At 47.8% G+C, this 15,865-nt stretch overlaps 1 pseudogene; it reads right to left on the reverse strand.

Moving 5' to 3' along the window:
* Positions 1-14,184: 14,184 nt before the first annotated feature.
* Positions 14,185-15,087, reverse strand: LOC102745587 (olfactory receptor 10J5-like; annotated as a pseudogene).
* Positions 15,088-15,865: the final 778 nt, after the last annotated feature.

Consider the following 15,865-nt stretch of genomic DNA (forward strand, 5'->3'; position numbering starts at 1 on the left):
TACAGATACCCTGAGGACAGGCTTAGTGTCTTGACTGCAGATCCCCAGCAGCTAACCCATTATTTAATTTCTAGTCAATGACCAGGAAACGTTTGTTGGAGTTACTTCATCTTAACTCTGAACTATAGGTAAGATTTGTTACCAAGTTTCCATAGGGAAAAACCCCAAAGAGATGGGTCACTGATTCTGTGTTCAACATCTTGACCCAGAAATTTGCACCATGTTTAAGTAGCTGCGACAGAAGTTCCCTGAGTTTGGAAAATGTGTAGTTCCTTTTTACCCTTTCTTATCATTCATTATCCTTGCTTGGGATTGTTCCTTTGCATTGTATCTATTCTGATTCGGATACACCGTCTTTACCCTGGACTCTCCATCCCTGCTGGGGCCTCCCTGGCTGCTTTCAGTTCTTTCGCCTGCTGCTAAGGAGCCTGGTCAGCCGGAGGACAGGCTGGTCTGAGCATCAGGAGCCAGGATGGAGCCTGATACTAACAGCAAGCTTCTGGACTCCGACCTTTCTGGGCCAGTCTCCTTCTATAGAGAATAAAATGAGGATCGGGTTGCTGCATCTGAAAGATCCTTTGAAGTGGTGACCTTCTGGGGACACCCCTCTGCTCCTGTCACTCTTCTTCATGTGTCTCCTAGCTCAGCTCTGCCTGTGAGACTGCTTCGTATTGTCCTAGCTCCCTGTCTGCCAGGTGTGTGGGCGAGGGAGGCTCCTTCCCTCTGGGTCTCGCTAAGGCTCTCGAAGGGGGGGGGGGGACATGGGCCGCGTGGGGTGACCAGGGTGCTTCTCTCAACCGTTGGAACTGGTCTTCAACTTCATCCTTTGCTGTCTTCCATGTGTCCCCTTGTTTCCTGGGGCAAGGTGCTATGTGCACGTGTTTCTAATCCATGAGAACTCCCATCACGGAGCACCCTCCAAAATGGGGCCCAGCCTTCAGAAGAAAAATAGCCAATCCTATCAAAGTCTCACATGTTGTGGGGGAGGGTTAAAAAGCTGCTCTCATCATCTTCCCTGTAGTCTGGGGTGGGGAGAGCTGGGAGGAGACTGTGTGTGTTTAGGGTTCTCAGGCTTATGGCCTCAGTTAACCCAGTCCTGTCGTCCTCCTAACCTGCGCCGTTGTCGGGAGCCACATTCTGAACGTTGGACTCTTCTTTCTCTGAGGTCTAGAGGTAATTCTGTGCAAGGGTGCCATCAGGGAACTTTCTACATGTGAGAGTCTCAGAAATCAAAAACTGTGGCAGTACAAACTTAAAATACCGCAAAGCAGAAAACTCAATAGGAATGAAAGACCATGGAAATATTTGTCAGAATTAGGACAGCAAGTGTTGTGTGCATGATGAGCACGTTTACAGAACAGGGTGGGGGGAGGTGGGGAGCTGACGATCGGAGATATTTATACACAAGCTCAGTGCCTGGAGGGCATCTTGTATTGTAAAGAAACAAATTCGAATAGGTGACCTAAGATAATCCTCTGTAAATAAGATTTTTGTGTAAATGACTGCAGTAGAACTAAACTGTGGCTATTTCTCCTGAGGTCTTTGGAAACAAGTAAATTCTAGGGTGCCAGTAATGGATTAAGTAATCTCTTAAGTAATTTATGATAATTGGACATAAAAAAAAGTGCGCAATTGGAAAGCAAAGTCCCCCAGCTTGCCTGCACAGCACCCAGAGTTTTCAGGGGAAGGATAGGCAACAGTGTGTTTTATGTGGTGAGGGACGTCTGTGCTGTTCCAGGTACCGGACCTTCGGCTTCTGATACAGCCTGGGGTTGAGCGTATGGCCCAGCTTGGCCTGCCCGGGGGAGTGGGGGTGGGGGGCATGCTCCTGGGGGGGATGTCTGTCTCCGGGTTAGTGCTCAGCCCTCCCTCCTTGTTAAGATTCATTGCACGGTTCAAGTCTTACTGTTTACCACCTAGAGCGTTGGCCTGAGGGATGTGTTCCCAGGAAACCGGAGACCTCTAGGTGAGAAGCTAAGCAGGATTTGTTTGCCTGTCTTCCTCCTCATTCAACTTCCACCAGGCTCACTGCCTGTATGAGACCCCTAATTTGGTAAGGTTTTTCATGGAGCCTGTGATTTGATGACCGGGTTTTTGTCCTCCTTACCCCACCTGAAACACCATCCACTGTACTGAGCTTTCCCTTTGCTCCACTAATACAGCACCCTCTTTCACGCTGTATTGTACGCCCTCCCCCCCACTCCCTCCCCTCTATCTTCTTCCTTTAGGAGACCCTGTCTTCTCTCCCCACCCTATCTTCCTGTTAGGTAGGCTTTTACTCCATTCCTTTGATCTCCTAGACGGGACTCTATTGGAACATTTCCTAATACCCGTGCACTTGTTTGAGGGACCCACTGGATTGTGAGCCCCTTGGAGCGGGGCTTTGTATCCAGAAATCTCTGGAAATGATTGATCTGTTCACTAACAAATTCCTTTTCTCTGACCACCCCCTTTCTGTTCCAGTGACCTGATTTGTCTGTTGCAGGCATTTAAACTAGGGCCCCGTCTTGCCCTTGCCAACTAGTATCCCTCTTTACACCAAAGCTTGTGTACTAAACTTCGGTCAAGGCCGCCTGCCTGTGGAATTACGCATGTTCTTGTCTCTTAGGATATAATCTGGTTCCTTCATCTCATGTCAGTAATGAATTAAGATAAAAAAGTGCTCTACAGCTAACGTTAGCCCCTCCCCCTCAAGTCAGCTAAACTCGGTTTCGTCATCGGCAGGTGCCCTCTCACTGCTAACCTGGTCCTTATGGGTGGGTCATGGGCAGTTTCCTAAGTATAGCTTCTCATCAAGGACACCTGAGCTTCTTACAAGTGAGCATTCCCAGGTTCATGTTCAGAGTTCAGTAACAGAACGTAAACATACGTGCAGGGCTGGCTTCATGGGCGTGTGCCCTGGGCAGTTACACGGGCCTGGGTGTGGAAGCTCCCTGAGCTTGGTTTAAAGGGGTTCTGGTGGGGCGCCTGGGTGGCTCAGTTGGTTAGGCGACTGCCTTCGGCTCAGGTCATGATCCTGGAGTCCCGGGATCGAGTCCCGCATCGGGCTCCCTGCTCGGCAGGGAGTCTGCTTCTCCCTCTGACCCTCCTCCCTCTCATTCTCTGTATCAAATAAATAAATAAAAACCTTTAAAAAAAAAAAAAAATAAAGGGGTTCTGGTGTTGCCTTGGAATTCTGGTAGCTTTTGAACAAGGGACCCGGCATTTTCATTTTGTACCAGTCTTGATTATATGGCTGAGCTGGTCGTATGTGTTTGAGGGTAATGTCTACATATGCATTTTGAAGAAACAAGCACTCCCTGACTTGCTTCAAAAACCTACCGTGAGGATGTTTTAAAAAGTTAATTGCTAATATTAGGATATGGGGAAAAGAGCAGTCTCATTTGTTACTGTGGTAATGTAATTTTCCTAGAGGGAAATATAATTTTATGTACATTTACACCTTTTAAAAAGTTCCCTTCATCTTGAAATTCAAAATCTTAATACATTATCTTCCATATCTTTACCCTTAAGGCGCTTTTTCTGGTTTTGACTTTAATTTTCAAATTTTATTCTTAAGGTACTACACGCCCATAGTTTAAAAATCAAGCACTACTAAAAAGCTTATAATGAAGAAGTTTCCTGCCTTCCTCCTAAGTCCTAATTCCCAGAAGCAATTCATTTAGTAATGTCTTCTGGTATTTACTTTTCTATCTCTATACTGTTTGATTTATCAAATTTAAGAAATCTATTAACTTCCTGTTATAGTGGAGATAATTTAAATCTTATACCTTCCCACAATCATGCTAATGTCTTTAATATAGATCTTTTTGCATGTACTCTTAGACCTTTTGTTGGCTCTCTATACATAATTTTCGGGTTTATGGAATTATTAAATAGCTTTCCTCCAAGCTGTATGTTTAGATTTATCCATGTTGCTCTTACCTGACACAAGTATGGGGCTAGCACATTGTTTATTCACTACAGCACTGTTAGTAATAAAGATTAACGCCAAACTAAATGTCCATTGCCAGGGGACAGACTGAATGACTATAGAATACTCTGCCACAGTTAAAAACCATGGCTTTTGTCCCTGGTCAGCAGGTGCAGGTGCATCGAAGTTTATGTGAATGAAGACTGGAAGATCACTTGACACGAACTGTGTGTGGACCATGTGCTCTTTTCATTCTTGTGGTGGCGAGACAGGTGACTCTTGGGTGTCTGGGGGCAGCTTGGTGCTCCAGCAATGCCCCACCCCCTCTGTGCTCCTTCTCTAGGCCAGCATGGCCATCTCTTCCTGCAAAGTGGCTCTACCTTGAGTCCCTCTTATTCTGGATCCCAGTCTTTGGACTGTTCCACGTTTCCCCGTTCTTTTCCCGCCTCCCCCACTTCCAGCTTTTTATTCCATTGGGAAGAACTCTGATAGCCTGTTAGAATAGAGCCCAAGTCATTAAAAAAAGAAATGTTTTCATTCTTTATAGGTCAGTCCTATTACAGAACATAAAGGATTAATATTCAAATGTGTGTATACAGTCAAATTTCATACTGTCGTATTTGTTCATCTTGTTTTTTTCCTTCTCCATACTTTTTCTCTTCCCTGTGGGAAGAAGGTTTGGGAAGGTAGGATTCTAGATCCAGGATCAAGGGGGATAAACCTGCCCATCAACCAGTGACAGCACAGCTCTCCGGATGAAGGCTTGTCACTAGGGTGTTTGGAATGAGCGGAAGTCCATACTGTCCCTGGTCTGAGGCCTCCTGTCGAAAACTTACTGCTTCAGACTGTCCTGTGATGCCTACAGATTAAATTGAGAGGTCAAGTTTGTTTCCTGTTACAAATGTTAATTAACCATATGGGAGGCTCTCAAACTACACGCTTGTTAAGTCTTTAGAGAGCCCGTGAGGGAGCAGCCTGAGGGCAGGAAGTCGTGTGCCCGGGAGGGGCTGGGGGAAACAGACTTTGACTTGGGGTGGGGCAGGTCTGGTGATGACATCTGGCCTACCTCAGTGGAGGCTTCGTTCTTCACCCCTTGGCTCTTGGCTCTTGGCTCTGAGCTTGCAAATGTTTCTTGCAGATAAAGATGGGTTGGAGAGAATGTTCTCAGGTGTTTCAAGGTGTCTTGAGGGAGATAGTATTAGGTTGGGGTGGGGGAGAGGTGCTGTGGAGGGAATGGAAAGCCTGGTTTCAGTGGTTCGTACTCCTGATCACACAGGTGCCTGAGCAGGACCACCTCTAAAGAATCAGAAATTTAGTATCTCTTCTCTGCCTCCTTTTCCTTACAAACCTAGTCACGGATGTCTCTTCTTGCCTGAGTGAGAGCGAGGAATTCTCCCCTCTGGGGGCAAAGCTTTGTCTGCAGCTAGTTGAGAGCCTGGCCTCATTCAGAGCTTGCCCCTGTTCTTTGCGGCCAAGGCCAACCTCATCCACACATTTGTTCTCGTTCAACAAAGGCTTGTTAAGGCTCCTGTAAAATGGCAGGCACAGTCCCCTGCATACCTGAATAATACAATTTTGAAAATATGTCCAAAGTTCTCACTTCTGACGGTTGAACAAAATCCTGTTACTAGGTGGATTCCATTGAGAGCCAAACAATTCTACAAAATCCTATTTATGTGTAATCAGTTTATTGATCACTTTTAACACAGTGGGATGGGGATAAACAGTTTTTTTTTTTTTCCCCCCTCCAACTTCTATTTCCAACCAGGTTCTGTAGAATTCCTATTTCCTGTCTTTTCATGCTATTTTGGACAGAGTCTATAATGTTTCCTCCTCTTTCAATTATGAAAAGTTGAGTTGCCCTCTCCTAACTCTGCTGGCCCTGTCTGTGGGCGGACTTGTGGTTTGGAAGATCCAAGGATCAACAGGGTCTGTAGTTGGTTCTTCTGATTGGCTTCTTCCTCCAGCTGTTTGTGTTGGGGACAGAGCGCTAGAAAGGTAGGGTGTGTTTCACGATCTTTCTCCTCCACTCCAGCAGCCTTGGAAATTATGGTTGGGGGAGTTGCCAGTCTGGCTCTGGAATTTCTCCACTGCTTCAAGGCTTTGCTCTTCAAGGCACTGAGGTGGGGAAGGGGAGAAAGACCAGTGGCTATTAACTCGACTGACAGCCTTGTTGGGAGTCCCCCCGTGAATGTTCTTATGGCTTCTTGAGCTGCTACTGATGGATTTTGGGGTGTAGTAGACCTCTAAATGTCAGCTCTAACATATGCATGAGTTCTTTGGAAGGCCCCATAAAACCACCCAAACATGGGGATGCAGAGTCCCCTCCCTCTGAGACCCTCTTCCAGAAGATAGGGGCACTCCTGCTATGGGAGCCCCTTGGCAGGCTGCCCTCAGGTGGGGACCTACAAGTTACCCCCAGCCTAGCCCACTCAGTGGGGTTCATTTGATCATAAGAATCTCCTAGGTTTTTTTTTTTTTTGTCCTGCCATCTGCTCTGTGTCTGATCACCTATTTACCCTGTTGGTGAAAGTGGGATCCCCCACTAGAGATGGCATGAAGTGGCCAAACCCAGGACACCTGACATTAGTGGAGACTGGCAGTGGTTGACCAGCCCCACCCAGCCCGGGGGGAGGATGCCACCGGCCATGCAGGGACTAGAGAACAGGGTGAACCAGAAGGGCTGTAGCAGGCAGGCTCACTTTGCAGTGACCGGGTGAAGTGATCCTTGGTTTCCATGGGAAAATAATTAGCTCGTTTGAAAAATTTTGCAAGTTGGCAGGTAGGTTGAGGACCAGAGGGGATATAGCTGGTCCAGCTAATAGAGAAACTAGCTGGGCAAGGAGCCTTTCTCATGAGATGGTAGGAATTCATGGTTAGGCTTTACGGGTTCTGAAAGGCTCCAAGACGTGTGGGGCAGCATGTGGAATTTCAGGCCTTAGAATGTACCCTGCCATCTGATTCCCTTTATGCTCACCTTCTGGGTTGGACAGATCATTGGCTTTCCTGTGTAAGAGGACCTCCAACGAGGGAGCGAGAGGTCAGGAAGCCCTTCATGAAGCATTTACGTGTGGGGTTCTGTGACTCAGAATGAAAGGATGGGGGGGATCCCCACAGCCCCTGGTGTGGTTTTTTGTTAGACTCGGGGAGAGGACTGGAGGAGAAGACAAGGCTGTGGTTCTGATTGGTGGGGGGAGCAAGGCTGCATCTGGGGTCCTTGGATGAGCCCCAGATGTTGGTGACTGTCTTTAAAATGTGTTTTCCCTTCAGATAGGGTTTTAAGTCTGGGATAGCAAGGCACTCTCGTACACCTGTCCCTTGAAGGGTTGGCGGCCGTCTGGTGAGACCCCTCCACAGGCAGCTGGGCCCAGGTTGGGGAGAGGCTTCCCGTGTCACCTTGAGGGTTAGGGGAGTAGTACCCCTTCTTTTGTACTCTTCATACTCTGTGTCTCCACGGGGGCGGGATAGTTCAGAAGCCCTGCTTGTTTCGGTACTGAGACATGCAGGATGGCAGTACGGGCCTGTGACAGTGGCCGCAGAAGCAGAGGAAGAGTGGCGTCAGCTGCCTGCCCGAGTCTTGCTTCCTGGGTGCAGCTTCACCTGGAGGCCCCGCTGCTGTTCCCTCCCTTTCAGGTCCACCCCCGACTCTGGAGGGAGCATGCTCTGTGGAATGGCAGCGGGTGGGGGAGCGAGGACTCCCACCTCTGCACTGAGCTATCGGTCTGTGCGGTGGGTAGAGGCCCCAGTCGTCCTCCGGACTTCTGTGTGGCGTGAAGGAAGGAGAGAGACGGTCAGAGGGAGGAGGGAACGTGTCCCTCTTCACAGCAGCTGCTGGATCCCAGGGCTGACTTCAGTGAAATCTGAGGCTCCCGACTACCCCCTGCTCCCTCTCCTCCCATGAGGGACATTAGAGCTTCTCCGCCACCTGGAGCAGAGAATCCCTCTCCGCCCCACTGGTTGCTTTCCTGTCACTACCACCCACACACCCCCCGCCGGTCACCCAACTCCTCTGCTCCTTGTCTCTCAACCCTAGCCTGGTGTTCTCCCTGGGTGAGCCCGTTCTTTCCCTGTGAAAGTTCCCATCGATATGCTTAGGATCCTCCGGCTGGATCTGACTCCACACACTCCTAAGCCCCAGATCCATGGATCCAGCTGCTTCCTGGGTTTTTTCACTTGAATACCTCACAGACACCTCAGCCTTAAAAACCTAAAATTGAACTCCGCTTCCCCTCCAACTTGCTTCTCTCCCAGGGCTCCCTGTATTGATTGAGGGCACCACAGTCTGCCCAGCGGCCTAAGCCAGGACTCCCTGTGTCCTTTCTGACTCGATCACCCCCCAATTTAACCCAGAACCAGGAAGTGTCAGTCCTGCTTCCCATGATCGCAGGTCTGTCCATTTTTCTCCTTCGACACTGCTTCCCCGCCGGCTCAGGCTACTGTCCCCTCTGTCGTAGCCCCACGGTGGCTTTTCGTCCACGTTCTGCCAGTCTTGGCCTTTAATCTGTTTCTCCTTCTGCCAGCAGTGAACTTCCTGCATTACAGATAGCTCCCATCCTTGCTTTAAAGACCTCTAAGTGTCCTCCATTGTCTCTAGGACGCATCCTCCTTAGTTCTGCTGATAAGGTCCTGTGACTGCCTCTACTATTGACTTCGATCGCCTGTCATGCTCTGTGAACGTACACCCTAGCTCTATAAAACTTAGCATTTCTCAAATTTTCTCTTTCATACCTTTGCAAATGCAGCTTCCTTTGCCTGGAATGTACCTCCGGTCTTCCTTTTCCAGACTCTTCCCTGACCTTTCATCCTGCTGACTCTTACCAGGCTTAAACTCCCTTGGTAGCTCTTCTCAGACCCCTGCATTTGGTTAGAACCCCCCACTATGTTCCTAATATCCCATATTTCTCCCATCAAAAGATTTCTCCTACTTCTTGTAGCTGCTTAATTTTTGGACCCCCTGCTTTTGTCTTAACATTATGAAGGCGAGGGGCCCGATGCCTTAATCGCCACTATTGCACAGTGTCTGGCATGCAGGAGATCTGTGATAAAGTTGACTTAACCTTGCTAAAATCCAGCTGGAAACGTGGGAATAATGAGCTCTTCCTCTAGATACAATCCATCCTCCATTTTACAAACCCGGGAAGAGATGCAGGTTAGAACATCCAGCAAGTGGCAGAGGTAAAATTAGAACCCAGTCTGACCCCAGATCCTTGTTCTCCACCCCTATGCAATGTGCGCTCTCAAGGATGCTCTTTGCAGGTGATTCTATGGTTCCACCTGCTCTTTCTAATCCACCCCAGTTTGGAAACCGTGCATGAGAAAGGATTGCTGCCATTGTCCAGCACACTGATGGCTCAGAAATGTGACACCTCGCATCCCAAACAGATCACAAAAGGGGGACACATTTCTGAACCAGGGAGAATAGAACAGAGGCAAAATGGCCATCCTGAGAACCTGGACACTTCATAGTGCAGGAGAGCAGTGGATGCCCATGGTCAGTACATTTAGCCAATAGACACCGTTTCAAATGTGTTCATTATACATTCCAATTTTGGATCTGATAGAGTTGAGATATTTGTGCCAAGAACCGTGCTAGGCAGTGTGGATCCTGAAGCAGTTCTTCTGTCTAGAAGTTGCTGTGTGGTGGGGGAGGCAGACTAGGAGATGGGCTGTTTCAGTACATGGCCAATGAAGAGACCGCATAGAGTGGTGGTGGGAGGTCACGGGGGAACATCTCACGAAGCTGTTTTGGGGAGACTTCCTGGTGGAAGTGATGTCCAGGATGAGACCAGAGGGACTTAAAGAATAGAACCTCTTTCGGAAAGGAGAATAGAAGGTCTTTCAGAAAGAGTCAAGATAAGCAAGAGTGGTGGTAGAGTGAAAAGGACATAGTCTGACCTTAGCTAGCTGATCTTGGTATCTGTTCTAGCTCTGTCCATGACCCGGCTGTGTGACTCGAAGCCGGTGAACGTTCCTACCGCTCACCTAAAACGTGAACACAAAACATCATAAGGTTATTGTAAGAATCAAAGAAGGTCTTTGAAGACTGTTAGGAGATGCAGAGTGGTATGAAGATTTGAAGTATGGTCTTTGATGAAATAGTGAGGACCACCACTTTGCACAGCAGCGGCTGTGTAGTAAATCCTCCACAAACGGTAGCTGCCTTCTGCTTTAGACACATTGCCTTACTGTTCTGGAATTCTCATTCCCCTCAGAGATGAGTCTCTAAAAAGATAGACCCTCAGGGCACACACCACTTAGCCCTTACTGCCCTCTGCTCTTAGTTTCCCGAGCTAGTTGCTTCCCACAACCAAGCCTTGGGTTGCTGATGGCTGGTGTTTCCAAGTTCGCTTTCTTCCCAGTTAATACCTTTTAAGGCAGGAGAAATAGGGGCTGGGAGATTAGGTGGTGAGAAATCTGAGGACTCTGGTCCCAGTAACAAAGGGGCCTGAGCTTTTGTTCCAGTGTGATTAAAAATCTAAAATTCTAGAGGGACTTTTTTTTTTTTGCCTGTGATGGATTTGCCAAAAGTATTGGGATATGTCATGATTATTTTTGCCCAGTTCTGTTGATAGGATTGACATATAACATGTAAGTTTAAGGTATATAGCATACTCTGATATATGTATATATCATGAAATGATCACCACAATAAGTTAACATCCGTCACCACACGTAGTTACAAATTCTTTTCCTTGTGATGAAAACTTTTAGGATCTAGTCTCTTAGCAACTTTCAAATAATACAGTGTAGTATTGTTACTTAAAGTCATCCTGTTGTACTTCTCCAGAACCTATTTCTCTTCTCACTGAAGGTTTGTACCTTTTGACCCTCTTCACGCAGTTCCCTGACCCCTAACTCCTCACCTCTGCCAACCACAAGTCTGAGTTTGTTTTTTCAGATCCCACATGTAGGTGAGATCATACAGTGTTTATCTGACTTTTTTTCTCACTTAGGCCATTATGCTAAGTGTCCTAACCTTTAATTTTTTTTTTTTTTTTTAAATGTTTTATTTATTTATTCATGAAAGTCAGAGAGAGAGAGAGAGGCAGAGGCAGAGGGAGAAGCAGGCTCCCTGCCTAGCAGGGAGCCCGATGCGGGACTCGATCCCAGAACCCTGGGATCATGACCTGAGCCGAAGGCAGACGCTTAACCATCTGAGCCACCCAGGCGCCCCCCTAACCTTTAATTTTATATGGCCCATCACTTGGTTCAAAACTTAAGTTTTTAAAGATCCTATCCTGGTATGGGTAGGGATTTTTTTTTTTAATGAAAAAGTCAACTGCTTCTGGTTCTGTGACGCTAAGGGATTAATTAGTGCAGTGACTAAATTAGGGGTCCTGAAGCATTGGGAAGTTGGCTTGCAGGAAATCTGGGGAAGGAGGGGAGTAGGGACCCACGTGACCCTGCCACTGTGGGCCAGCTTATTAGCGTTTTTCAGGTGAGCGCCAACTGCAAAGGTCAGACAGCTGAGCATGTGTCCATCTGCTGAAAACATGCCAGGAAGTCCAGGTATAGCACTGGGTGTGTGTAGTGGGTGCTCAAGTACTGAGGATTTGTCGAACACTCATCCTGCAGAGCGCTGTTGCAGGATGGTTCCTAACACGAGAAGAATCCTTCCTGGTCCCAACGTACTTGTTCATGACCCAGAGAGAGAAACCCAGCCATGATCAGACAGTGAGAACACAATGAGAAAAATGCTACATTAACAGAATTTCACACACACAACTGTAGGGACACATAAGAAAGAACAGTTGTCGGGCGCCTGGGTGGCTCAGTTGGTTAAGCGACTGCCTTCGGCTCAGGTCATGATCCTGGAGTCCCTGGATCGAGTCCCGCATCGGGCTCCCTGCTTGGCGGGGAGTCTGCTTTGCCCTCTGACCCTATCCCCTCTCGTGTGTTCTCTCTCATTCTCTCTCTCTCTCAAATAAACTCTTTAAAAAAAAAAAAAAAAAAAACACAACAAAAAAACAGTTGTCTGGGTTGGATAAGCCTGCACAGAATAAATAGGTAAGGGGATTAAAAAAACCTCTTTCCCCAGGAGAGGCCAACCAAGAAATACTCTTACCTATAGACTGATGGTTACCGGTGGGGAGGGGGGAAACAGGTGATGGGGATGGAGTGCACTTGTGATGAGCACTGGGTGATGTATGGAAGTGTAGAATCACTATACTGTACACCTGAAGCTAATTTTACACTGTACGTTAACAAAATCATAAAAATTTTTCATGGCCAGCGAGGTAGAATTAAACATTCTCTTCACAAAGGGTGCTGTTGGGTACAGAGCAAGGACCTGAATCCAGGCTTCTGAGTTCAGGTCTTTCTCCTTTCCACCCTATGATGCCACAGCTTCTCTAAAAAGTTAGGAACTCCTCAAGTTAAAAACCCGGACACCTAGTTGAATGACTGGAGGCAACAGGTCTGGGGGAGGGGTTTCTCCGTTAGGGTTTAGGACGATTCTGGAAGCTCTTCTTGGGCCCAGCTCTGATTAACTTCTGAGTGCACAGGTGGATTGTGGTGTGTCTGCTGTTGGGGGCATCTGGATGGAGAGAGAATCCTGGGGAAAACTTCTGCTTTGATCCTTGGACTGAAGAAGAGTGGCTGTGGGGAGAAGTGGAAAGGGAGCAGGGGCTGGGGGAGGTGATGCTGCCGCTGGGCCGGGTTAGAGCAGGTTTGGTCCCCACCCTGCTTTCCTGCTCAGAACAGCCCTCCCTGTCCCACCGCCTCCCTTCTACACACAAAAGGACAGATCTGAGGACAGGAAAAATTGCTGGTCCCATAGGAATAGAAGAGGATGGATAAGAGTTGGCATTATGGGTGGTCTTGGTGGCGGGGGCAGGGGTCCTGTCATGTAGTCGGAGAGACCCTTTCCTTCTGGAGGAAGGCATGCCCCCCCCCCCCCCCACAGGAGATGTCATCTTTGGATGTGGGAGAGGGATTCATGGGGGGCTGAACACGAGAGCACCGGCAGGTAAGACTTTCTAGCAGATCTAGGACTTTTGGACCTGGCTTTGGACCTCTCAAAAGCTTCTGAGGGAAGGCTTGCCTCCTGGATGCCGAAATCTCAGACACAGGACAAACTACAAAGAGATGACCAGACCTTGAGAGAACTAGGATTTTCCCACCTAGAATCTCAGATGTCTGTACAGCCAGACTTTACACTGGATGAGCTCCTTGAATGTCACCATTCCTTTCTCGGGTGAAGGAAAAGGAAATCACTCCCTTAAAGAGACAAATAGCATTAAGGAATGGGCACATTACTGAGGAGAAAGTGGCATGAGACTGAAGTGTCCAACCCTCCTTACCATCACCTGAGGTAGTAAGAGGTATGTGCAGGCAGGAAACCAGAGTAACTCCCAGAAGCTCTGGGGGAAAGGACAATTTCTTTAGGAGACCTAGTAGGAATGGAGACTTTTTTTTTAAGCCCCCCCCTCTCTTTTTTCTTGGGTCGGGGGTGAATTGAGCAACTACTCCTGAATGCTGGTGTTGGTTGTTTTTTTTCCCCCCCCTATTTTTTTGGTATTACCCAAGAAGTGCCATGGGGTGTGCAAATGAAGAATACTTTCATGGTACTCACTCCAAACAGAGCACAGCTCTTTTTGACCAACTTATTTTTCTTCATAATGATGAACGAGAAGCTGGCTCCATGGAGAGAACCAGCAGCCAGAGAGATTCTGATGAGCACGGTCAGATTGGACGCAAGGGTTGTGTAGCGTACAGCCGTGACCAGCACTCTGGGGACCATACTGAATGGAAGCAAAGGCTTTAGTATAAATCAAATAATACAAGCTAAACTTTCAAGGACTAAACCAGTATCTTCCAAATTTCTGAACTTTTTTCTTTAAATATACATCTCAGCTTTCCCAAAGTTTCTGATATAATTTTGCTATTGACTGTTCTTACCTTGCTGGGAAGATTTTGTGTCTAGTTTAATTTTCTGCAGGTTATATTATGAAAGTTACATTTTTATTTTCAAACCTAAAACCGCATTTAATGTGCTTTTGAGAAGTTCCCTCCGCCACTCTAGAAATGCAGATATATTTCCTTAAAAATCATGCCATCCTCCCTGACCTTTCAGATACCCAGATGAAAATGCCTGGACAGAATTTTGGAATATATGGAAACAAAGATTAAGATCTTATGGTAGGGGTGTTGAAGCAAGATGGGTACATCCCATCGCAGAAGGGACTGCTCAGGACACGCTGGTAAGGTTGGAGGCAGTGAAGATGCATGTTGCTCAGGGATAGATGTCTCGTACAGACAGGGTCAGTGTATTAACTGTTTCTGCCCACAGCTCTGCGTAGGGCATCCTTGACCTCCTTGTTCCTCAGACTAGACAACAGGGTCCAGCAAGGGAGGGATGATGGTATATGTCACTCACTGAGAGGAGAAGGTCTTGTTCTGCAGAATCCTCGGACTTGGGCTTGAGGTAGGCAATGGAGGCGCAGCCATAGTGGACGATGACCACCGTGAGGTGGGAGGCGCAGGTGGCGAAGGCCTTCTTCCGGCCTTGGGCAGAGGGGATCTTGAGGATGGTGGAGAAGATGAGGACGTAGGAGATGAAGACTAGGATCACACGTGAACTGACGACAAAGTTGATCTCATTGATAGCGGTATCAATACAGGAGCGTTTTAGGACAGGGAGGAGGTCACGGAAGAAATGTCCAACCACTCTGTGACAGAAGGGTAAGGTAAATATGGATGTCACCTGGACGACTGCCATGGCCAGGCCAATGCCAGAGGCGCCACACATCAGCTGGACACACACCCTCTTGCTCATGAGGTCTGTGTACCACGTGGCAGTCATAGCCCATTGCTGTGAGCAGGAAGCAGTTGTTGCTGGCTAAGGCAACAAAGAACATCAGGGCGGTACAGCCTGCTGTGGAGATGGGCTGATTCTGGGCCAGGAGACCAGACAGCATCCGTGGAGTGGTGACGAGCGTGTACGCGGTCTCTGAACTAGCCAGCATGCTCAGGAAGAAGCACGTGGGTGTGTGCAGGTGACGGTCAATGCAGATGATGATCGTGATGATAGCATTGCCTGCCAGGGTTAATGTGTACAGGGCGAGAAGAACCACAAACAGGGCGATCTGATAGTCCCGAAACCTGGAGAAGCCCAGGAAAACAAACTCCCTCACCTCTGTGAGGTTCTTTCTCTGCATTCTTCAATTCCCGTGTCTGAAAACAATGCAGGGAGTCAGCATGGAGTAGTTTGCATCTTGATGTGGGCTCGAGCAGGGGTAGAGAAAGGGATACAGGGAACACGCACACATGCACACAGTCTGTTCTGCTCTATAATCAGCGTGCTCCTGTAGGTCTAATGGCTAGCTTATCCTCTCTCTCCTTTTCCAGTTCTTGCTCTCTGCTTGATCCTTTCTTAAGCCCCTGGCCCAGGAGTCCCCATCAGATGAGACCACCACATGTACCTTTTCAAAGTCTCCTCACGAATGCTGTTTTTGTAGGGTGTGGATGGGAGGCTTTTGCCTTTAAGAATAGCCCACAGGGGCCTGAGTCCCTGCTGCTCCAGCTTTGCTTGTCTCTACCAGGGAAAGCATGAGCAGCCGGAACAAGGGAATGGGGGGCAGGGAGTCAGGCTTTTATGGAGATAGTCGCTTGTGGGTAGCTGTCACTTAGGAAAAACATGGAACACTGTACAGTTGGTAGAATTAATCTCAGGGCCAGGATCTTAAGGAACGTTTTAATGGGTGTGTGGATGAGGTATCCTGGGCTCAGCCGAGATGTTTTGTCAAACTGTTGGCAAATTGCTTTGTTGTAATCATGCTAAGAGGGACTTGAGGGTTTAGGGGCAAGTAAGGGGGGGAGGGGGAAGTGATGGGAGAAGAGGACCAGTAACAGGATAAAAGAAGTAACTGAATAAAAGAAATAACTTTTTTTTTTTTTGGCAGAGGGAATTTTAAGAATAAGGAAGTTTAACAACTCAAAATCAAATATTCT

This window comes from Leptonychotes weddellii, chromosome 6, assembly GCF_054177405.1.
Source record: "Leptonychotes weddellii isolate Sample4059 chromosome 6, ASM5417740v2, whole genome shotgun sequence".
In the NCBI taxonomy this organism is placed as follows: domain Eukaryota; kingdom Metazoa; phylum Chordata; class Mammalia; order Carnivora; family Phocidae; genus Leptonychotes; species Leptonychotes weddellii.